This window comes from Etheostoma cragini, chromosome 1 (assembly GCF_013103735.1).
Source record: "Etheostoma cragini isolate CJK2018 chromosome 1, CSU_Ecrag_1.0, whole genome shotgun sequence".
Taxonomy (NCBI): Eukaryota; Metazoa; Chordata; class Actinopteri; order Perciformes; family Percidae; genus Etheostoma; species Etheostoma cragini.
This window is the reverse complement of record NC_048407.1, coordinates 9531186-9555526: the sequence shown is the minus strand read 5'-3', so window position 1 is coordinate 9555526 and position 24341 is coordinate 9531186. Positions and strand designations below refer to the sequence as shown.

General features: G+C 39.5%; 1 protein-coding gene and 2 long non-coding RNA genes across 3 annotated transcripts in view; 2 read left to right on the top strand and 1 right to left on the bottom strand.

Annotated features, from left to right (window-relative positions):
- Positions 1 to 886: 886 nt before the first annotated feature.
- The window catches only part of kcna4 (potassium voltage-gated channel, shaker-related subfamily, member 4), a 52969-nt gene continuing 29514 nt past the window's right edge, over positions 887 to 24341 (bottom strand). Inside the window, exon 3 of the mRNA XM_034872066.1 lies at positions 887 to 1207. The gene's annotated coding sequence lies outside the window, so the exon portion shown is untranslated. The remainder of the gene's footprint in view (positions 1208 to 24341) is intronic.
- LOC117944944 lies at positions 2961 to 14047 on the top strand. Its single transcript, XR_004656706.1, has 3 exons — positions 2961 to 2972; positions 3402 to 3404; positions 13986 to 14047. It is a non-coding gene; the product is annotated as an uncharacterized LOC117944944 (long non-coding RNA).
- The window catches only part of LOC117944941, a 7915-nt gene continuing 312 nt past the window's right edge, over positions 16739 to 24341 (top strand). The window contains exons 1-2 of the long non-coding RNA XR_004656703.1: positions 16739 to 16842; positions 20377 to 20381. This is a non-coding gene — a long non-coding RNA (uncharacterized LOC117944941). The remainder of the gene's footprint in view (positions 16843 to 20376; positions 20382 to 24341) is intronic.

Genomic DNA, 24341 nt, shown 5'->3' with positions numbered 1-24341 from the left:
GCAGCATTTGCAACGATATGAGGAACATGATTGTATCAGCGAGGACAAACCAAACACAGATGATTATGGGTGATGGGCAACACATCTTAGGACACACAAGTATAAATGTCTGCTATTTACATATTTTCCTATTCAGTGTGCATCTATATCACAACATTTTCCAGAAGTCCACAACATACAATAAATTCAGGGTTTCACCTTTGGTTATGTAATTATCAAGGCTAGGTTTAAAAAAATATATAACACACGTCCATGTTACTTTTGCATACAGTTAAAGTGAAAACATATCAACAAAGCAGCTGGTCAGCTCTAAATTTGCATCTGAGACAAAAACCTAAGGTATTTCATCTTCACGGCGAGTTTCACCCTGCTGATTTTCTGCGGTAGAAAGTGAGTGTGGCAGATATTTATGATGGTGTTTATGTGCCTGACATCTTTGCTTTAGTGTATGTGGATCTTAATGTAAGAGGGTATTCTTCTGATGTATTTTAGTGTGTTGCATTGAGCCAGTATATATATATATATATATATATATATATATATATATAAATCTCCTCCAACCCTCTATACACTCTCCCCCAACCCTCCATACACTTTCTAAATGAGGGTTTTTATGTGTTATGACACACTGTGAATTAAGAGTTGGTCGCCAGCATTTGAGTGAGCAACTCAGGCCAGCCTTGTTTGGTTGACTTTATGAAACAAGATAAAAAATATATTAAGTCGTACTGCTGACTGCACATAAGCAGAGAGCAAACTCACCATTTAGTAACCAATGACACCTACGAAGCCGACCCAACTAAAACATTATGTCGACGTTACAACCAAACATTGTCTCTATCATATTAAAATATTCACATCTGTTCCTTACAAGACACTTTTTTTCACATGTAAAGAAAACATCTTTGAACTATAAGTCTCTTAGTTTCATCACTTCATACATCTGTATATGTGTATTATTAAGGCATTCATTTTGGGCCACCACTTACTCATTTGCCAATTCCATAATTCCAGTCGCAACCCTTGAGGGTTTGTTTACTGATGTCCCGCAGCAGCTCTCGTCCCCGCTTGTTCAAGTCCCGAGTCCTGTCCAGTTGTTGCTTTTGACTTTCCGCTCGTGGTGGCGATGACCACTCACAATGTTTTGCTTGTGCGCTGCAATTTCCAGAGTTGTGGGGGATACTTCCTCTCCTTGTAACTGGCAGCGCTGAAACAGAGACAGAAACAGGAAACGGATGCAAGTCTATCATCATTCTTGAGAAAAGGGCACCCTGAAGATTGGAGCAATTTTAATCCAAACGCCAGACTGATACTCTGCATATTTTCCTTTCCCACCCAGAGTTTGGATGAGATGCTTCAAACTTAAGATAATCATCAGGGTCATTAAGCAGCAACTCCCTCTGAAGCACCTAGAGAGGGCATTGGTATGTGGTTTGTTATACACAGTATAATACAGGTTCTAGTTACAGGAAACTGTTGTGTCAATATTCACCCTTAACATACAGTTTTCCCTTCTGTTTCACCCTTAAGTAGCTCAAAGGTTGTTAAAATCATCCTAATTTGTATCATATTCATCTATATTCTTCATGTAACTTCTTTAAGCTTTCTATTGAAGATATATGTTTATTACAGAGTGAAATATTCAAGCCAAAGGGTCCGTGTTTTAATGGCTACAACAACCCGTCAACTGTAAATATTCCAGATGTCTGAGCGCTTGTATTGAAGCACTGATCACTCTTTGTTGTGTGTTTGGGTAGTTACAATTGTTGGAGACTTCTACCAATGTAACGGTCTTAAAGTAAGTCATATTGAACAATGTGACTGTGTAATGTAATCATTTCATAGACATATTGAATGGCTTTGGGATCTCCACTAGAATCACAATGAGGCTCTGTTGGTTCAAACAAAGTTTGGCTGTACAGCATGAGTTTGTAATGAAGAGTCTACTGGTGGGCAGCTGGGCTTAATGGTAACGTCAGTTCACTTTAACACAACTTTATTTATCCTCGTTAAGGCAATGGTATCAGTCGGGTTGTCACCAGGTCAACAAATACACACATAATACACCGAAAAAAAAAAAAAGCATCGTTAATCCCACCATGACAATAAATAAAATGCTTTACACTTGAAAACTCTAAATAAATTTTTGTATCAATATCTAAATATGCTTAAAACACACACAGTCATGAAGCCATAGAAAAGCATAGACAATGACCTATGAAGAACTGAGAAGATGGATGGCAGAAGGGATAAAACACTTAAAATCAGTTTCTTTTAGCGCAATAGAATAACTATGATCCTTCCATAACCTATTGTTACTGTAACCATCACGACAAAGGCACCCTATCCTTAACAAAGTCATTTTAACCCAAACCACGATGATGAGTTCTTCTTGTGCCTAGGCCTGAAATTTATTCAAGCCTTTAACCACAGTATTGTCTCATCATAAGACAGACTGATTTTTCAACAGTGATTTGTAAATTTTTTGGGAAAGCACAGATATTTGGCCGTCAGATCAGACGAGGACTTGTTGTGATGTCCCGAAGGCAGCAATAAGAATTTACTTGTAACATTTTAATACGCTCAGCCATCCCATTTATGATTTAGAAGATCACAAGGAAATGTTCATAGAACAAACCGGCCTCACAAATCTACATAAAATACACAAAAAGTGGAGCGTAAAACTTACTTCACATTGTAAGTAATTTAATAACGGTTACAATCACTGCTACAAAGGTGAGTGATATTTGGGTAAATACAAATCAGCAGCATATGTGCACTCCAAGCAGATGCAGTGGGCAAAGCCTGGGAAACCATGGCCACCCAACACAGGCAAACTGCATGTGCACGTCTTCAAAAGGAAAAAAAAAAGAAGGTAAACCGCAGTAACAAAGAGGAATCAAATCAACACAAAAGAAAGTTGCTGCTTGGTAGCATTGATTCGGCCTGATATAACCCTCCTCTGGAGCTGTGTTTGTAACTCTGATTTAGCTTAAATCTAAATTCCTTCTTCACAAAGTGTTTGCTATTCTGGCTTCCCCTCTGTAGGAAAAAACATTGCACAGTATAACTGTTCTGTGCCATCGTTATTTATGCTTATTAAGATGCAGACTATTAGAGACAAGCGTCCTCTTTAAACAGAGCAGCTGTTGTATAATTCTCCACCTCAATAATTTGAGGATTTCCACAGAGTCTCCCAGGAGTTGGAGAAATTCTGGCTGCAATCATAGCTGCAGCAGGCACAAGGCAATTAGAACTAACATACTGAGTGTTAAAAAAAAAATCTAATTCCCTTATTAAGACTGTACAACTAAACCTGTGGTTGTTTGCATTGTAATACTCTGTAGAATACCCTGTACCTGTAATGATAAAAGAGACAAATACACAATCCAATATTCAAGTCAGTATAAGCACTAATACAGAGTGTTAGAGGGATTTAAATTACTGAAGTGCAGCCATGAGGTGAATTCATGTGAGATGTGAGGATATCCGTAATATTATTCAGTGTCTATGACCTCAGGCTTATTTAATGCTAAGGCTTAAATGCCACTCTGAGAAAATAAAAGAAAGTTGGTTAGAACAGAGCACAGTGGTCCTTTTTCTTAGGTGTTTGGGTTTAAGCAGTGTGTGTACAGTTTAAAGTGGGCAACCAGCTGTAGGGAAACATATTACACCAAAGACCCACACTGTATGAAATGTTTCTTGATATGCCTGTCCTCATGTGTGCTGCTGCCACATGAGGACAGGTGACCCATGCTGTGATCTCTGCTGAGGTTCAAAGTGAAGTGTATAAAAACCACACTCGTTTTCTAAGTAGATTTCATGTTAACAAATGTAATTTTAATTTAGTTAACATTCTTATTCTCTATTTCAGAGCCGTTCATGCTGTTAATAATGTTCATATTGTAATATAATAACATAATACTATTTATTCCAGCATCCTTTGCACTATTCTCCACAATTAAAATAATTGCTATCATAATTTACTCCTGCATACTTTGCACTCTTCATTGCACTATTGCCTCAACCTGTCTATATTGTGTATATATTAGTGTGTCTATATTGTTTGTTTTGTTGTGTGGTTTGTTTTGTATGTGTAAGCACATTGTGAGCAATGATGATCCAAAGCAAAATTCCTCGTATGTGTCCTCATACCTGGCAAATAAAGCTGACTCGGATTAAGCTTCATTTTCTTCTAATGAGAGGCTGTAATAATAGAGCGATTCATTTGTTGTCCGAGGAACGTTGTTGAAAGAGTTCACTGAAGATAAATAATGGAAAAAGAGCGAGGACTCAGAGCCCCATGAGTTTTAGAAATGGTTGTCAAGCTGTTGCAAGCCAATTTTAATAGTTTATAACCACATTAATAGTCCTGTGTAATAATGGCCCTTTCAGTAACAGCAACAATATTTAAAAATGGTAATAATGTGTAAGAATGAACAATCTCACATCAGGTTTTAAGTCTATAGTCAAATGGCCCAGCAGGAAGTGGTGTGCTCTTTATGTAGCGAGGCGTAAAGTTGGAAAGGGGGGGGGGGGGGGGGGGGGGGGGGGGGGGGGGATGGATGTTATTGTGTCTGTCAAAGTTTGCGTACTGTCACAGACTTGCACTCAATGTTTAATCAATTTCTATCAAACATAACCCGGATCTTTCCCTAACATTCAAGCGTGTCAGCTGTCTAACCTGACTATACCTTAAAGGATAATTCCCGGTTCTTTTCAACCTGGCATACTTTCCATAAATGTCGCCACTGTGGCTCTATGGGTTTACCTTCCTTGTAGAGATTCGGTAAACGAGGACTTACGCAATACAACATACACACACAGACAAGGTGTTGGAGCCTCCTACAGCTTTTCAAATAAACATACTTTTTAAATGCATCACTTTAAACACTTGAAACCAAAAGTAATCACAGAAAGAAGCCTCCTGAAACGGTGGCAGTTACTGCTAAATGCATAAAGATCTACAGTAGGAATGTTATTCCAGCGAAGATGCACATACGTGTTATGGGTAACTGTAGGTTACAGAGGCTCACAGTGGAACCAACGCACACATCTCACAAAGCTCAACAAAGTGTTGTGCTGCCCTGCTCATCCAACAAGCTGCATGGGTGATCCAGCTGTCTGTCAAAAGACTGATTCAAAACACACGACACTGGAGCTAAAAACTATAGACATGTGAACAGCCACAGGACCGTCTCTGAAATGGCAGCTGTGCACATTATCTATCAGTGTGTTCTGTCTAATACTGAGTTGTTCTACGCTGTTTTCCGGCTATAATTTGACTTTTTGTAGCCACACTAAATTTCCTTTTCTACATTAAGTGAAAGACTTTACTTTTCAAGTCTCTGCAGGTAAAATTTTGCGTTATTACCTCGTCATGTGTGCACTGCATGCAGGTTTCTCCCAAAAGACACATTGACCCAATCCTATAGTGTTCCTTGAGGACTAAGGACTGAAGAATCACAGACTTAATCGACCGCAGGTGCTAAGTGAGTGACTGAGTGTGATAACATGGGCTCACATAGGTGTAAAGAAATTTCAAAATTTTTCAAATTCTTGTTTTACAAGCTGGATAACGGGTCCACTCCATGGTCGTTTGTCGAGCTGTTGTTTACCTTTCGTAATTTAAGGATTTCCCTATGGTCTCCGGTGTAAGCGTCACAACGCTTTGAACTGTGGGTAATTCCCTTTGGAGAAGTTTGCATCGATGCACACTCACGGAAAGGGCTTGGTAAATGTGTACCCAAACCCTCACAACCAGATTTCACATTGGGACAACCCTAAGCCCTTACAGATTTTGCTAGAACACGCACCATTGTATTTGAATCCGGACTTTGGGATTGGGCCAATAATCTAGTACAATGAGAATAATACTAAGAACCCGATATATTAATTTACTGGACTCTTAATACTGAAACAGGAGCGTCCACAGAATTACCATTTGTACCTGTCTATGATCTACCTGGCCCGACAGCTGCATGCACACCTGGATGTTTTCACTACAGTGTGCAGGACAGTTTTCAGTGCCACATGCAGAACTCACACCCCGTCACTTCGGGGGCACTGCCTCCTCTAGGCAAAGAAGAAGGTTAAACCAGTTTGGATCTATAAAACCACCTGCCAACCAGAAACTCTAACTATTCCCAATTTCAAAGCCCCGGAGCAGTTTTTCCGTCAAATTGGATTGAAAATCATTATAGCAACCATTATGATGTTTGCAGAAAGTATCCAGTTGAGAGCTAAAAGAGACAAAACCTGCAAGTGTGATATTATATGGGAGATGATTTTTACAGCCCAAAGGTGGAATTTGTATTAACCTAACTGCAGGGGGTTGATAGAGTTAATAAATCCCAGTGACTCAACACCTGTTATTTCACCTGATTTCTGAAATGCTTCTTGAGATTTAAACTAACTAGATCCTCGTTTCCACCAAACCGTCCGGTTCAGTTCCGTTTGTTACTGACTTATTTTTGCGTTTCCATTGTCAAAAGTTGTGAATGCTACCAATAGAACCATTCTGTTCCGTTCCGCCCAATGCAACTTTGTTGAGATACCTAGCACACTGGTCTGATACTAATAGGTTGAGCTAGAAACACTGCAGTCCACTATCGGTGCAGACGTTCTTCTGCATCGTTGGTGAAGAGGAAATACAGCGAGAGGCCGATGAAGCACTGGGGAATACAAAGGTTTTTCATCTTATTTCACAGCACACGCCTTTCCATGGCTCTTTCCGTCCGGTTAAACCCAGCTTACATTTAAGAGTGCCGTCTGGTGCAAATGTGAAACAGGTCAAGTGTTTTTAGGTACATGTCTGCACGTGTTACCAACGGGTCTTAAGATACTACACCGAAAGGGTTTGATTAAACTGCGGCCTAACATTCACATATTATCTCTTCCTTGCAGTCATAAGTTTAGCCTCATCGAGACCTCTAAATCACGTTTTAGATTTGTTCAACAACTCATGTAGGTCTGTTGTTGTGCCCCTTAACAGCTGCAGACAACCCAAGTGGTCAACCCAAGATTAGCAGATTAGGTATTGCTCTCTTACAGTGAATGATTAAGATCAAGAGCACAAGCATGACTGCAGAGATCCATCAGGCTATGAAGGAATAGAGTCCCCATAATCTGGAAGAACAAAGCCAGTGTCTGTGAGCTGACTTTTCATCAGCTTCCTGACATTTGCTGGTGATATCACTGCCAACAATGGTACATGGGTGATAAATTAATGTCAATATAGCTGCTTTAAATAGCCACAGATAAGCATAATGTCAGTGAATAAGGGGCTCTGCTCAGGTGTTCTTGGAAGACCTCTGTGATGAAGACAATGGATGAAATTGTGCTACTTTTTGCCAGCCCACTGCCAGGTCCAAAGACTGCAGACTGAGAACTGTACACACACACACACACACACACACACACACACACACACACACACACACACACACACACACACACACACACACACACACACGTACACACACGTTTTGAATTAGTTCTCCAACCTAATGTGAGTGAAAGTGTTTGGTGTATGAAAGCATCAAACATCCTTTGGAGATGAATGAATGTAAGGAGAGTACATCCACTTGTTCCTCATCCCTGTTTGCTTTGCACCGTTAGATTTAATTCACAGGACGCAGGGGCTTTTGACCTGGAAGATACTGGGTGTGTATAAAGAGGTCTTAGGCATATAAATAGAATAAATTCTCATTCTACTTGTATTGTCTGGAGTCTAGTTGTTAATACATGAGCTTCATGTTTTCATAGGTGTGTGCAGAGTGTGTACATTTTTTGTTTGTGTACAAAACTGTAATACTACATGTTTTTATCGCAGTACTGCTAAAGTCCGGATGATTTGGGGATCATCCTCCAAGCCATAACCAACAATAATTATCTTGATCTTTTTTTGAGAACAATTCTCATCACACCTGTTAGCCTGTAGCTACTCCTTAACATAACAAAACATTGTGTGCCTTATTGTTTTAACTGTTGTAAAATAAACCAATAGGATTAATCAGTCAAAATTCTTAATGTCAGTTAGGCTAATTATAAACTTTCCTAGGGTAAAAGTGTGTGTGTAACAAAGCCACCACGGTAACGTCGGCCTCAGGTCCTGGTGAGTCTTAGCAGTAGTAGAAATGATTGGAAGATGATTGTAGTTTATTGGAGAATGCAGAAGGACACTTTGACTTTGTCCTCTTTACCTCACTTTTACTAAATTGCTTATTTAACTTGAACTTCAAGTTAAAATGAATGAGTGGTTAAAGGTGCCCCCTTATTTTGTTGCATTTTTTAGAAATATGTTTGGTCCACATGTGTTTGTGTTATGTTGTGAATGTGAAAATGAACTGCTACCTCCTCTGTCAGCTCTAGCCACTGAAAAGAAATAAGAGGAGAAATCAGGTTAACTACAACAGCTGGTCAGTCCGAGCTCATTACTATCCATGAGCTCACCCAGTTGTGCTGGGTAAAGGATGCTGATAGCCAGGCTCTCTTTGGCTAGCTGTTAGCCAATAAGAATCAAGCAGCTTAGCTCGTGGAATATTAATGAGAACTGCCACAACACAAGTCTTCTTATTTTACTTAATTTCTTCTTAATTTTCATAGCAAACTAGAATGGCTTGAAACAAGGTAGCCAAAGCATTTTTTCCACAAAAAATGTTAGTCCATGGTAGAACTTCATACATCACCACCGAGTAATGAAATACGTGTAGCAGGGCATCTTTAAAGATAGCTCGGAATTATTCATCAAATCCATTTCTGGCTTTTTAATATCTTAAAATCTGTGATCTGGGGAACACCACTTCCTCTGGGTGAAGATACCTAATGGATAATTTTTTTTTATGTTACTATAGCCAGATGAATGACATCCACTCCTGACCCCCAGATGATTGAGATTTATTCAACAGAACCACTCCGATGCACATCTTTAGTTTTAGTCGTGAGTTCCTTCTGACCCCAAGAGACGTGTCTAGCTAAAAAGTTTTCCACACAGACAGAACAGTAATGTCTGCACCTCAGACCGGAACAGACTCTTCAAGGGGGAAATAGGTGAGGATATTGGCTGTAAATACTATTACAGCAGAATCATGTTGGGAAATGAGACGTAACGGCTTCTCATTACTCGTTACCGTTGTCTGCACATCAACCCTGCAGCCTGCTGCAACCTCTGAGGTGGCAAATCTGTTTTTATACATCACAGGTCTTACTGGCCAAGGTAATCTAACCTCTCCAAGCTCTCTGTGTGTGTGTGTGTGTGTGTGTGTTTAATGTTTAATGTGTTTTGTCTATACTTTTTTTTGCTTGATAGAATTGCTCTACAAAAGAAATTAGATTTTTGTACAATAAATAGAGAAGGGGCCCATTTATAGACGTTTATTCCTCAATGCAGCAACCGCGCGTCGACTCCGACCTGCGGCCCTTCCGTTTCATGTCTTCATCTGCCCTGTGGAATTAAAGGCCTAAAATACCCTCACCCCCCTCAAAAAATCTTTAAATACAGGAGTGTTTTGATTGTTCGATGTTACATAACAGTGTTTGGCAAGTGCTTCCTCTGGCAACGTGGTGGTACTTAGTGCTATGAACCTGTCAGTCAATATTCATATCTTTTAGATAATTTAATCAGCAAATTGTGTCACTGAGATTTAGAGAGGGAGGTTGGTTCGGGGAATTCCTTCAAGATCTACTGATGAGACATGGTCTTTGTCAATGGCCCCTGACTATAAGCTCATCATTTCAGGACTGTCATTGGTGCTCTGCTTTCAATTTCACGTGGGCCTACACCTAGTTAGTCAGCTTGGCACAACTCCCGACCTGCTACAGGTAGAAAACTGTCAACTCACCTTTCAGCCGTCGTTAGCTTAAACTGCATGATTATGACAGTTTGCACTTAAGCGCTTTCTCCCTTGAGAATATCCTCTCTGACGCTGAAGTAATTTTGTTAATACTCTCATCTAAATCTTCTTCTGATCTGTGCGTCACAAGCACTTTAAACTATCATCATCAAAGCGAGTGGCTTGCAGGCAAATCAGCTGTTTTTATCAACTGGATTTTTTTCAGAAGAAGCCCAGACATTCTTTATCGCTTTTTAGTTCATGTAGTTTATTATTATGATCCCCATTAGCTGCTACAACAACAACAACAAACTCCACTGTTCCTGAGGTCCACAGAATATATTCACAATACCTCAATGGAAATATAACACAATACTCAACAACACTCCCAGCAAACACTGAGACAGAACATTATAATTCAAAACCTGTCTAGTACAACGGATATCTCTACATAATTTTACATAATTGAATCACCTCTTAGAGATCTGAAGTAATCACTAATCATGGTATAGCCGGTGTGGCTTGGTGGACAACAACAGGGCAGATGATGAACCATCATGACCCACAAACAACCCAGAGGCATCACTGAGACGCAAATGTCAGGCCCCTCAGGAAGTTTTCAAATCGCCGGATGCAGATTTAGCAGGATTAACAAATCGCTCCAGTTTGACACATGTTGAATGTCAACCACACAAGGACTGAATTTTTCGCAAATCACAAATTTTTCAGCAATTACCAATCCTATCAAATGACTCATACCACCAAATCCGTTTTTGTTAATCATCACTGATTAAAATTTAATTTCCAGGCAATATCATTTGAGGGGGAGGTTATGTTACAAACCTGTCCAGAAAAATGAAATAAAAATAATCCTACAGGGACTGACTTTAGGAGAGTGCACATGTAGCACGGTGCCTGGCTTCCTGTTTGCTGACACTAATCCAGAGGAAGCGGGGATATTCTACCTCTTGCTGTTTCTTGCCTCACACCCCTGCAGGGCTCTCAGATCCACACTGGCTTTCCCAGTCACACACACGCACACAAACATACACAGATAAACACACGATAGACTATAAATATTCATGCCAGGATCGGTGGTACGTGCAGCACAATGTACGCCCGGGACATAACACACACACACACTGTGCTCATTTCAGCCCTGCCACCGAGTTCTCTGTCAGCACTTTTCCGTGGGAAAAAAAAGCGTGCACATCTGCTCATTTGATGCTGTACATTTAGCCAGACTTGTCCATGAATACGCTCTGCGGAGCCCAAACTCAAGTGGCCCCATCACTGTTTTCCTGCTTGCACAGTACTCATTAGATGTGTTAGCTGCTGCATGACAAGCCAAGCTTCAGGTGTTGTGTTTGTTTACGTTTGTGTCTGAGGGTGAGAGATGCTGTTTGGAAAGCACATGTGCAACACAGTGAGTCACATTACACCATGACAGACTGTCAGGATGAATTAAAGGCAGGAAACAAATGGAGGCAGTTGTCAGGAAGCATCGTTAATGCCGCACTGTTCTGGTCCAATGTAAACGACACATGTAGATGACACAATATGAGGTCTACTGAATACAGAAAAACAACATTTTACCTTCCTAGTTATTGTTGTTTTCAAGCCTTTCCTGAGCAAGAAGTTATCCATTGTCCAAATGTACTGTTCTGTCTTTGAGTTACATAACCAATGTACAGTTTATGTAGCATTATACAAGACATAGAAGCAGCTAAAAACTGGGCTAGCGCCAATTACTTGCCATGCCAGCAGCCAAATAAGCTATACGTTTAGATGTTTTTCTTCTCTGTGACGCTGATAAAAAGAGACAGCCGCTCTTATCTAATCTTTTAGCCCCACAACTTACTGACAGAACAAATGGTTTGGAGACCAAAATGTCAAAATACATTTTGACAGCTGTGATTAATAGGCTCGAAATGAAGAAAATACAAACGTAACTGAAATACAATGTTGTTTTCAGCTTATGGGTCTGTTTACTGTACCTGTATGTCAATCCCAATCAATATTGCAGTGCATGTGCATTTCAGTTGAGAGTATTTAACAAATCTCTATAAAGTAAGAGTAGTGTATTTTTAGCCATGCAGCATGTCCCTAGGGCACAGCAATGTCGGTCGGTCCACTTCTTTGTTCCAAACTGAAATATCTCAACAACTATTAGATGTATAAATGTTGTAAAGACACTGAGGGTCCCAAGAGGATTAATTATAATCACTTTCACGATCTATAAATGTGTCATATAAGGCCATAATCAGGCAAACATGTTCATTTGTCAAATAATTTGGTATATGACATCAAGTTCAGCTCTACTTTTGTGCTTAGTGCTGATTAGCAAATGTTAGCATGCTAACTTCCAATTCTAAGATGGCTAACATTATACCTGCTAAGCAATAGCATGTTAGCATTGTCCCAATGAGCATGTTATTCTCAGTAAAGCTTCACAGAGCCCTAGCACAGCTGTATACTCACTCAGTTTAATGCTACATGGCAGCAGTTCCCAACCTTTTTTTGTTCAGACATAGGGTTAAACTTGAGCATTTGAACTGGATCGACAGTGTTAATTACATAAAAATAGATATTGTTACAATAAAATTTTCATACATTAGAAATGGTACTGTTTAGGTTGGTTTGGTCTAGTTTTGCCGTTGTATACTACCACATAGAGTTGCAGAAGCTGGACATTTAAAAAAATTATCAACTACGTTTAGCTTTTCATAAGTTAAAGGGTCACTTCACCGATTAGTATTAAGCTTTGTATTAGAAGAAACCTGGTAGTATTTTCGAATGACCATGCTTCCCTCCCTCATGTCCCCCTGAGACTAGATTTCTCAGTATTTTGGGTCCGAAAAAAAAGCCTCTGATGATGCAAAAATTTTCATTAGCGTCATCGAAGGCATTTCTGCCCAGAGACTATGGACTACAGCCACCTAGTTCCACATGTTTTCAACCCGACCATAGGGGGTAAGACTCGTGGAGGGGGACTGTGTTAACACGGACACGGACTGGTGGACAAAAGCGGTGCTTTTATACAACGTGTGCTAACCGCTGGTGGAGTTTGTGACGGCTGTGTTTATACTCAGGGGTTACACCAAGCGCTAATGCTATCAATGCGTTAGCTGAACTTTACGGAGCCTATAATGTGTGTGTTTAGTAAATGTAGCAATTTGTAATATGTAATTTTTGTTGTTTTAATATATTTTAAATATCTAACACCCCTTGAGCCACGGTTTTGAGGTAATTTTTATGGTTGAAATGACAATAAAACACATTTGAGTTGACTTGACTGCCTCACTCTATTATGTTAATAACCGGGAACGTGGCTTGGGAATGGACTAGTAGGGAAGCGAAGCAAGTGCATTCTGGAAGTTGTTGTTTTTCATCCACATGAGCCGAAAATACATTTTCTTGCTTTTCTTGGTCTAGAAGGCACCAACTTCTAAAAAAAAATCACATTTACTACATAAATGACCCAGTTTCATACAAGTTCATCTTTCCAGGGGTGAATTATCCCTTTAAGAAGCCCATCGTGTTCATGTGTTACAGCTAACTCCATGTGTGAATGTGTTTTAATCATGTAATATTTTTTATCAGTTGAACGACTCTACAATCTGTCCATGTAACTGCAGATCAGTACCTCCTGAAGAGAACTAGTGTCGCTGGTTGGGAATCACTGCTGTTTTCTTAAAGGTTGGAATTTGTATTGCTTAAGGCTTTCACGATACAATATTAATCTGTCACACTTTGTCTGTTGTTTATTTCATGTACAGATTTTAACTGTGGTTGTGGTACATTAAGCACAATTTCATAATTTCAGTGAACAAAAGCACAGAGCCATCTACCCAAAATGTCATTATCAGCTCATCCCCGTCAGTCACGTCGTACCACCTCCAAAGCAGCCTCCTCTATCTCGGGCCCCCGCAGGCGTTTTGCACATGTGCACTTCAGCAGTGACTTAATGAAACGCCTACAATCACTTACCAACAACAGATATAGATGCCTGCCACTTGTGCTGCCAAGCATACAAATTACCATGTTGTTTCCCCTGATAATGGTAGGTTGGAGTATATCCTAGAACTCCTTTTTGCACAACTGACCCAGTGTGATTGTGTTTTGGATATTTGATAATGCAGTACATGTAAGCTTAAAGGTCCCATCGCAAGGAAAGTTCACTTTATGAAGTGTTTTAACATCAATATGAGTTTGCCCCAGTGGCAAAACATGGTGATAGGTGTAAACCAAGCCCTGGCTATCCTGCTCTGCTTTTGAGAAAATGAAAAGCTCAGATAGGCCAATCTTGAATCTTCCCCTTATGATGTCATAGGGGGAAGGTTGCCACCCCTTTCTCTGCTTTGCCCGTCAAGAAGATTTGGCCCACCCCTGAGAGAGAGACATCATGGCTTTCAAACGAGCGAAGCATGGCAGTTGGTCAAGTTCACATATGAAATTTCACATACATGTGGCACGTGAGAGATATGAAATATGAGACATCACATGTAAAAACAACAGTCATTTAATATGACACATTAATCACATTACACTCACTGTGCATGTGATATATATTTAACATGAAAAAGACAAGAGACAGGTGAAATCGTGAATTCCACATGTGTTTTTTGTAATGTATCACTATATAGTATTTCATATCACTTACTCTTTTATTGAACTAAGAAAGCCACAAATGTCACAGGGGAACACCCCCTAGATTAGGAATTCCAATATGCTATTTGTTTGGCCTGGAAAGTTTAATGTGATGTCATCAAGAGTAAAGTCTGGAGCTGCTTTATAGACAATGAATGGGAGAGTGATTTTGTGGAACCACTAAATGTTTATTTCTTTTTTGTATACCCAAATGAGCTTTATTAATTTATTTAGCTCATTTTAATGTTCTCTGTTTGGAAACAGAAAGTGTGCTCATAAACTCCGAGCATTCCCCTGGGTGCTCTCAGTCTCTTCTTTCCCAATTCCCTTTCTACAGAGCAGTTCCAGACTTACACATTTGAGTAGCACTGTAGTTTTTTGGATTTGGGAGACAGTTGTCTGTTTACAAATTTCTGAAACGTCTCACACCATAGAAGTAACATTTATAAATTATGATAAAGGATATAGACCCTTTTAAGGAAGACACAAAAAAGTTTTTAGCTTTATGACTCTATACAGAAGATGAATTGAAGTTGTAATCCCTCATCGCAGGTGGGATATGTGTGTTTAATTTGTAAAGGGTTGAATAGGTAAAACTACCAATCTCAAACCAAAAGCGAGGCTTACAGAAAATGAAATAAAGCAACAACTCCGTTTTGAGTAGCAGAAATGTGCGTTTCCTCATGTTCTGAACCTCTGTTTTGGATGAGGAGCTGCTGGAAGTCTTCAAAGTTTTGTTTTTTTTATCTTCGTCTTTTAGATGTTTTGTTGGAATAATTACACCTATGACTTCTTCCAAGTTCAAAGGTCAACTCTTTATCTCTCATTCCAGGTCTGTCAATGCTAGGGAGGTGGATTGGTAAATGGTTTTAATATTGATACCATTTGGGAGACTGCTTAACGCCGGTTACAGAGCTCTGTCGTATAAGCGGCAGTGGGTATTTGTGTTTGCATTATTATGGTCCTTTCAGCGGCTGTGGTAGTTTGGTTTCCGAGTCAGTTCCAGTAGTACAGCCAAGAGAGTGGTGGATACGACTGCTGTTGTAGATCAGTGTTACGTTCTCAGCGTCACGTCTCCGAACCATAACATTAGTTGGGACAGACGCCTTGTTTCTTCAGACTAACTATGTAAGCTTTAGCCAAGAGGGAGCAGCTTTCCGTGGTGAAAAATGGCCGGGAGACGCTGTGATAGCATTGCATTAATCAGGTGATTTAGTTTGTCTTTGCATTGAACAGAGATGCTGTATTATAATTGATTGTCTTACTTTGTTTACAAGTTACAGATGGAGTCTGGAGACGATTACATCTGACTTTACACACTTCAGGCTGCTGCAGCTAACCTAAGGGAGAGACTGCATGACACTAGGTGGTAAAGTCTAAGACATGCACAATTAAAAAAAATTGCTTTCTGCATTATTTTTTTGCTTTTTCCTACATTGTACCAAACTCGTACCTAACCGTGATGGCTGAGCCGACGTATGAACCGAACTATGACTTCTGTGAACCTTCTGTTCCCCTCTATAGGGGACTCACATTGTGTCTTGGCAAGGTCCACCCGTGCTACCCAGCTTGCTACGTTTAAATGGATACAAAACAAGGACCAAGATGTGCTGGGTTTTGTCAGTGGTTTAGTTCAGACACCAGTGAAAAGCAATTAGTTTGAAAATTACTGTGGAAAAACCCGTTTATCAGCAGACTGTCTGATCAGTTTGATTTATCAAGCATGGCTAACAGTTGTGAACCTACTGCAGGGGAGGGACAAATCTCTCAAATAACTCTAGTTGGAAAGCATGTACAATGGAAATATTGTACATCTACATTGTACAGTTTTTCTATTTTCATATTAAACACTTAACTGACAACATACATAACAACAATAAAGGATGAAACACTGATACTAATTTGAAGTTTTTAAAGAGCCCCTAACATGCTTTTTTATAGATTTCCGTCTTTTTGTGTTATACAGTTTTTTGTGCAAGCTTTCTTCCTCACGGTCAGCATTTTTTAAAGCTGGCTGAAATGTCTTTCCAACATTCCTGTTTGAAAGACCTAAATTAATGATGTCATTAATTGAGAATGCCAGCCCAGTTTTTCACAGGTGCTTCCCAAAGGTGCTGTCTGAGCAAGCCCAGCCCCCCAATGGCTTGTTTGATTTTGGTTGGCCAATCACAACAGAGCCCAGTCTTTTTAGGAAGGCGGGCCAAGAGCTTAGTCATAGTGTTTTAGCCAAAGAAGCTGCAGCAGTAGGCAGTATGAGGAACATAATAGGTTTTTTGAACATCAAAGCATGTAAACATATTCTTGTAGACCCAAGAGTACAAATATGATGCTGGAAAGGAGTATAATAGGAGCTCTTTACGTGTTTTGTAAAACAAGTCAAAACACTTCTAAGAGTTGATTTTATTTGTTTAAATGTAGTGCTGGTTTATGTGTACTTTCACTTTCACCAAACCCATATTTAACAGTGAGGTTGATGAGGTTTATTTTAAGTCTGATGTAACAGGACAGAGAAAGGCAAGTTGCAGCAATAGAGGAGAAGCTAAAGATGTTTTTATTACACCACATCTCAACTTTCCATGACTGTCATTTTAACCCCGTAAAAAGAAACCCCCCTATTTTCCTCCCAATTTAGTTGTTGCGATATTCAAAATCTTTGTCGTAAGTGACGACAGACTACCAAGTGCATCCTCCACATGATGCTGCCAGCCATTTTCCTGCAAGAATTGCCAAAGAAGCAAGGCAGACACAATCCCCAAACTATCATCCTACCTGCAAACACTGCCAAATGTGTTGGAGTGATCAAAGTAGTGTATACAGCCATGTTTGGCCAACTGTGGGAGTAGAAATCATCTCAACACTTTCACAGTGATCGAGAAAAAAACCACCTGGATGCACAGCTTTATAAATCTAAATGCTTCCATCTTTGTGAATAGTTTAATTCGAGAACTTAAGAGAGTTTTATGCATCTGGTCCTGGTTTTCTATAGTGGTGGACACATGCTGAACCACTACTGGTTCAGCTGACTGTTGCAAAAAATCCTACTTTGATAACTGTAGCTGTGTAATTGAGCACCATTGCTGGACTTGATGGTTTTGCCTTTGTTTTGTAATCAACCCTTCCAGTTGCCTTGGCATGAGCAGAGGTAAAACCATAACACCAGACTCACATTACTGCCCACCAGGCAGACCCGACCACGCGCCAAATGCAGGGGAATTTTGCCATTGGTGGTTGACACTGTTTGAGTGATTCATGAGTTGTTTTTGGGCAGATTTACGACAGCAGTACTGCAGATGTATTGCAGTGACTCCCTTGTGTGTTGCTCAGTTAAAGCAAAGTTAAAGCAACTCTTGCAACTTTTTAAAATAATGTTTACCAAATTGTTTCAGCGGTTCATCAACTCATAACAGGGTGAACGGCAATTCTGCAATGGGACAACCTTTAAGGGGACCGAAGCGGGAAACGTTACATAGTGTTACTTTAAATACTTTTGTAATCGGGAACAAAAACTTAAAATTAGAAGCATTCAAGTACCACGAGTCATCAAAAAGCAACCTACACAGGATAAGTTGTCAGCTGGTAAAAAGCCTGTGTGGCTAGCGGATTTAAAAACCCACCTACCAATGTGGCTAGTAATCAAAAAAGTTGATTTCAGGCCCTTCTGCCCACTCAGTATCTGCTCTTACAGAGACATTTTGAGAGGCCTGAAACAGCTCAACTAAACAAACAAATTGGCGGAGATGGCACTTTATCCAGAAAGGTACAGGGGCCCTTATCCATAACTACATAGTTCACTGACCTCCAGATAATTAGCAGCCATTGACCTGTTTTTCCCAGACATTAAACTGCTGTAATGGTCCACTCAGTGGTTCAGAAACTGCATTTTATCCACAGTTGTAGTTGTCCAATATGTTGAAAGGCAGGTCACTGTGTTGGGTTGAATTGAACCACACATTAGGCCAAACAAACTGTAAGCTCTCATTTAAAACTTTCACATGGTTGTCTTGGGATATTTTGGCTCTGTCAATGTGCACAATACAGTGTCTTGTCAAAGTGCTTAATTGATTTGTCTGTCACATCTCCCCAGCGCCTTCCTGTCTGCTCTACATCATGCCTCCCTCCGAAATCTTCATTTAATGTCTTTCATAAGAAAATCTTAAGGACAGTGTCACTCTAAAGTCTTAACGTAATTTTGATAAGTAAGTCAAATATTAATAAGTTTCTCTTCCTGCTTCTTTATTTTCTGCAATTTGTAGTAGTGTCCAACCTGGAAATATTATTCAGGGTCTGGCATCTTGAGAGGAAACATGGCAACCCCAATCTTTCTATTACACAAATCTTTCCCAAAACTGCTTGCTCTTCCCCAGATGGCCACTTTTTAATGCCTTCTCTCCAACTGGCTACTTTTGTGCTCGTAATTCATTTTCTTCTTTAAATGGTCATCCATCGCACAGATCTATCCATCCCCGGCACTGGGTTGGCACAGGAAAAGGGGATATTGTTCTCTACCTATCCCTGTTTGAAAACATGCGCAAGTACCTCCATGTATAACAGTATGTGCAAAGCTGTAACTTGACACACTTCAGTTATTAGAACTCTGCCAACATGAGTGCAGTGACTCACACATTGGCCCTGTTCACCTGTTTGGATTGACTCAGCTCACAGTAACACTGAACTTGGAAATTTGCAAAGATAAATAATAAAGCAATAATCCATAGCAAGTGATATTAAATCTGTGGTAGAGCAAGATGCGCACAGTGAGTGATTTAGTTGTAGAAAATTGTGTAACAGTTGTAATTTGACGCGCAAATTAGTATTAGTCACAACATCAGTAACCCGGAGGAAGAGGATATTATTTATCTGAAAGGGATTATCTTTTGCACGTCTCTATCATGCAAGAGGGATCACTCCTCAGTTGCTCTTCCGTCGTTTAACATTTAGGTGGGGGGGGTCGTCCTCATCTGAATCTAGACTCTTAAGACCGAGGGTGTTGTATGCTGCTATACAGATTGAAAAGCTCCTTGAGGAACATTTGTGATATTGGGCTAAATAAGTCAACTTCCCCTGACTACACATGCTTGACCAATAAAGTAAAGGGAATTTACCTTCATATTATGGTTTCTATTAATAAACATAGCAAGAGAAAATAGAAATAAAAAGCATGTACTGCCAAGGTCAAGAATCATGAATAGAAAATATAAAAACTAACAACAACAAAATATGTCAAAAATATAATTTTTTTTCAAACAAAGAGGATATAATGCACGTGCAAAGTCCACAGTGTAAAGTATGAAGAACATGAGCAATGTGCAGAGATAATAATCCAAAAAAGCGTTATAGCCTCAGTGTGGGCATGAGCTCCGAGAAGTTCATTCAAAGATTTATTTTCTTATTTAAAGATCAGAATTTGGCCTTGAAAATACCTCGAAAGGTAATCGTATCTTTTACTTTTTTGTAGTGTCAGAGAAAATGATGTGAAACGTGGATGTTGGTGTAGTAATGCCCCCACTTATAGTTATAAGAGCGTTGTGTTACCTTACACATGTACAGGAAGGATTATATTAATCAAGTCCACAGGTTTATACATTTTGAAATAAAAGGGGAAAAAGGTGTATTAATGGTACTCTACATCGACTGATACTCTTTGGACCCCTTGTTGGGAACCAGTGTACTCTAGTATGTCTACCTACCACTGATTTATTGACTTCCTGTCAACAATGGAGCACAAATAATAATAATGATGCTGCGCTTGTATTTATGTATTATTATATCTGTTCACTGCATATTTTAACACATTTTTGTAAGAGTAGCATTCTGTTTCTGCTTAAAACAGGAGAAGTACTTATCACCATAACTAATGCATAAATTGGAAAATTAGCCGTGCGGTTTCAGATAGAAAATGTAAAAAGTATCAAGCTGCTCTGGCTGGCAGTGTCTGTCAGTGTGCCAATAAATTAACAAGCTGACTTTTTTTTGCTGAAAAAAAAGTTCAGATAAGAATAGTTCATTGTGTCAGCAGGTCCTTCATTGTGTGAGTGAAGGACAGTCAATTATCCTGCAGTTGTTTTTTTTTTTTTTCATCCTGCTCTTTCAATGTCAAAGCTCTATCTCTTTCCAGTTGTCCCTCACTCACATTATCCTTTCATGGTTTAGTCTTTTTTCTTACTTTTCATGCAGATCACATAGTGTGTTTGCACTTATAGGCATTGTGCTTCTTTCATGAAACTGAGGGCGATACAGCTCCTCGCTAACACCCCGGTCTCTTTGAACTGTTCCCTTGTAGGTCTCCTTCAGCTCTTATTTCAAAAATCCTTTTTGATTTGAATGTACAGGTTTATTTGCCCAAGCCCTCCTACTTCTCTTCCTGCTTCCACCTCTTTCTCTACTGTACACTCTATAATCGCTAGCACTGCTTCAAGGACCTCTGACTGCCTGAGACTATACCTGCGTTATAAAGACTACTAGAATGCAATTTCCCGGATCCAATCAATTCAAAACAGTACTCGGCAACTCGTGCTGCTGTGGAGGGAAACTCAAAATCTAAGGATTAAAACTCTCTTTTCTGCTTCTGATTTGGTGCTCATGGCCCTTTTTAAAGCTATAATAATTTAGCCATTCAATGTATTTACATTCTGTATTTGTCTTTTTCAGGTTTATCTCTACAACGTTCCCGGTCCACGATACAGCATGTAATCCAGCTGTGTTTTTAACTGGAGCTCATTGGGCCTGTTGTTCAAAACATTGAATCTAAATCAAAAGGATCCTGATTTAGAAAATGTCTAAAGAAAATGGCTAAAAGTCCAATAATTAACAAACTAAAGAATATTCAACAGAAAAATATTTTTTGACAGGCTCATTTCTGAGGATTATTTCTTTGAAATTTTAAACACGGTAAAAATGGACTGCATTATTTTGGTTTGTTATTGAAATCTGTTTGGGGGATTGTTTCATGGGAACAAGGTTATTTTTATTTTTATTTAATTTGTTTTACTTTACTGAATAACTTAATTGGTAGCCTATGTCTATCTACTTTATCACTTTTACAACGGTTACACAAGTCAAAATATAAAATATAAATAAAAGTGAATGCGCTAAATGATACAAATGTATTATTTGACCAATTTTAAAGTTTTACTACATTTTCTACCTGGAATCCACCTTGAAACCCCCCCCCCCCTGTTGGGATCAGGATAATCCTGTTTTTTTGGATCAAAGTTATCCAACTCCTACTGACAAGTTCAGAACAACATAAACTGCAGGTTTGATCCAGATTAAAACTAGGATTGGATTCCGTGATCTAATCTGATTTCCGATTCCATCTTTCCCTTTTGAATAACCCATTTCCAAGATTTGATCCAAAATCTGATTATCTTAGCGTTGAACAACTGGCCCAATCAGTTTCCTGTTGAAGCCTACAGCGTTATCAGAACTACAATACACACCTTTAACAGCAAGGAAATAACTTTGTCCAGCTGTTAGGTGGAAAACTACTCATGGCATGATGGAAAAAAGCCCATTTTTGACTGGCTTCTTTATTGAAATGTGTTTTCTTGTTTGCACTGCACCAGCTGCTATTTTGCTGTATTTCTGACAAACTAACAGCAAACGAGGGTTTGCTTCTTGCAAAATGATGGGACCTGTAGTTGCTGTTACCAGTACTCATTCATTCAATGCATTCCTTTGTTCACATTTTCTATCTACATACACAAAGGATTTATGGATGGATTTATACCCTGAATAGCAGAAAGAAATGCAAGTGATCATTTTCCTTTGCCGTGAAGAATTGCTTGACATCTGGTCAACATAGCTGATTCAAACATTTGGACTTTATTAACAAAAGAGAAAAGGTGAAATAGGGGGGAGGGATAGACGAGCTCTGCAAACAGCTGATGAGGGCAACTGAAAAATGTCTTTTTCTCTCTGTGCTCGAATATTGCTTGATTGGACACTTGAGGTTAATTGCAGTGGTGGTAAGCGTGATTAGTGGATTGATTATGGGGCAGCTTCCCTGACTGTCATTAAGACTCATTCTGGACTCAAAAGTGAATCCTTCAGTGGAGAGTTTCTGTTAAAATCATTTTAAGCTACAGAGTTTTCAAAGTTAACATAACAGGGAGACCTGCAGGGACTTAGCTGGTGTGCCTTGCATGTTAATACCTACCTTTCTTTTCTTTCTGTCTTTTCTTTTCTTTCCTGTCCTGTTTTTGTTTCTGATTTTCTGTCATTATCATTATGGAATTCAGAAATGTCAGGGAAAAAAATCAAGGTGTTAAGGGTTTTCCCATTTTTCCATCTGATGTTTGGACTCATTGATTGTTTTCTACATACACTCACCTATAAGATTATTAGGAACACCATACAAATACTGTGTGACCCCCTTTCGCCTTCAGAACTGCCTTAATTCTACGTGACATTGATTCAACAAAGTGCTGAAAGCATTCTTTCTTTGTTGGCCCATATTGATAGATGACATCTTTCAGTTGATGGAGATTTGTGGGAGGCAAATCCAGGGCACACATTCCAAACATGCTCTATTGGGTTGAGATCTGGTGAACTTATTGTCATGTTCAAGAAACCAATTTGAAATGATTCAAGCTTTGTGACATGGTGCATTATCCTGCTGGAATTCGCCATCAGAGGATGGGTACATGGTGGCCATAAAGGGATGGACATGGTCAGAAACAATGCTCAGGTAGGCCGTGGCATTTAAACCATGCCCACTTGGCACTAAGGGGCCTAAAGTGTGCCAGGAAAACATCCCCCACACCATTACACCACCACCACCAGCCTGCACAGTGGTAACGAGGCATGATGGATCCATGTTCTCATTCTGTTGACGCCAAATTCTGACTCTACCATCTGAATGTCTCAACAGAAATCGAGACTCATCAGACCAGGCAACATTTTGGTGAGTTCTTGTAAATTGTAGCCTCTTTTTCCTATTTCTAGTGGAGATGAGTGGTACCCAGTGGGTTCTTCTGCTGTTATAGCCCATCTGCCTCAAGGTTGTGCGTGTTGTTGCTTCACAAATGCTTTGCTGCATACCTCGGTTAAAACAAGTGGTTATTTCAGTCAAAGTTGCTCTTTATCAGCTTGAATCAGTCCGCCCATTCTCCTCTGACCTCTAGCATCAACAAGGCATTTTTGTCCACCGGACTGCCGCGTACTCAATGTTTTTCCCTTTTCACACCATTGTTTGTAAACCCTAGAAATGGTTGTGTGTGAAAATCCCAGTAACTGAGAAGATTGTGAAATACTCAGACCGGCCCGTCTGGCACCAACAACCAGGCCACGCTCCAAATTGCTTAAATCACCTTTCTTTCCTATTCCGACATTCAGTTTGGAGTTCAGGAGATTGTCTTGACCAGGACCACACCCATACATGCACTGAAGCAACAGCCATGTGATTGGTTGATTAGATAATTGTATTAATGAGAAATTGAACAGGTGTTCCTAATAATCCTTTAGGTGAGTGTAAGCTTGCACTCCAATGTACATATCAGGTTATGCAACTGTCCTATTTTCCAGTGTAGATGCATGTCAACTAACCAGAAAAGCAGCAATATTATCTTATTCTCCACTGAATGGGCACTAGCTGGCCCAGTTTGACCTCACCCAGAACAACGCTTTTATTTTCAATGTACAGCTATGACACCTATGCAAGTCATAGGTAATACCCGACTTAGAATTTTGTCAGTCTAATCTAGGTAACAAACCATGTTAGCCCTGCAAGCTAATGCATGCTAAATACAAAGGACCAGAAATGTGTAATTCAATTTGTTGTTATATATATATATATATATATATATACAGTGGGTACGGAAAGTATTCAGACCCCTTTAAATTTTTCACTCTTTGTTT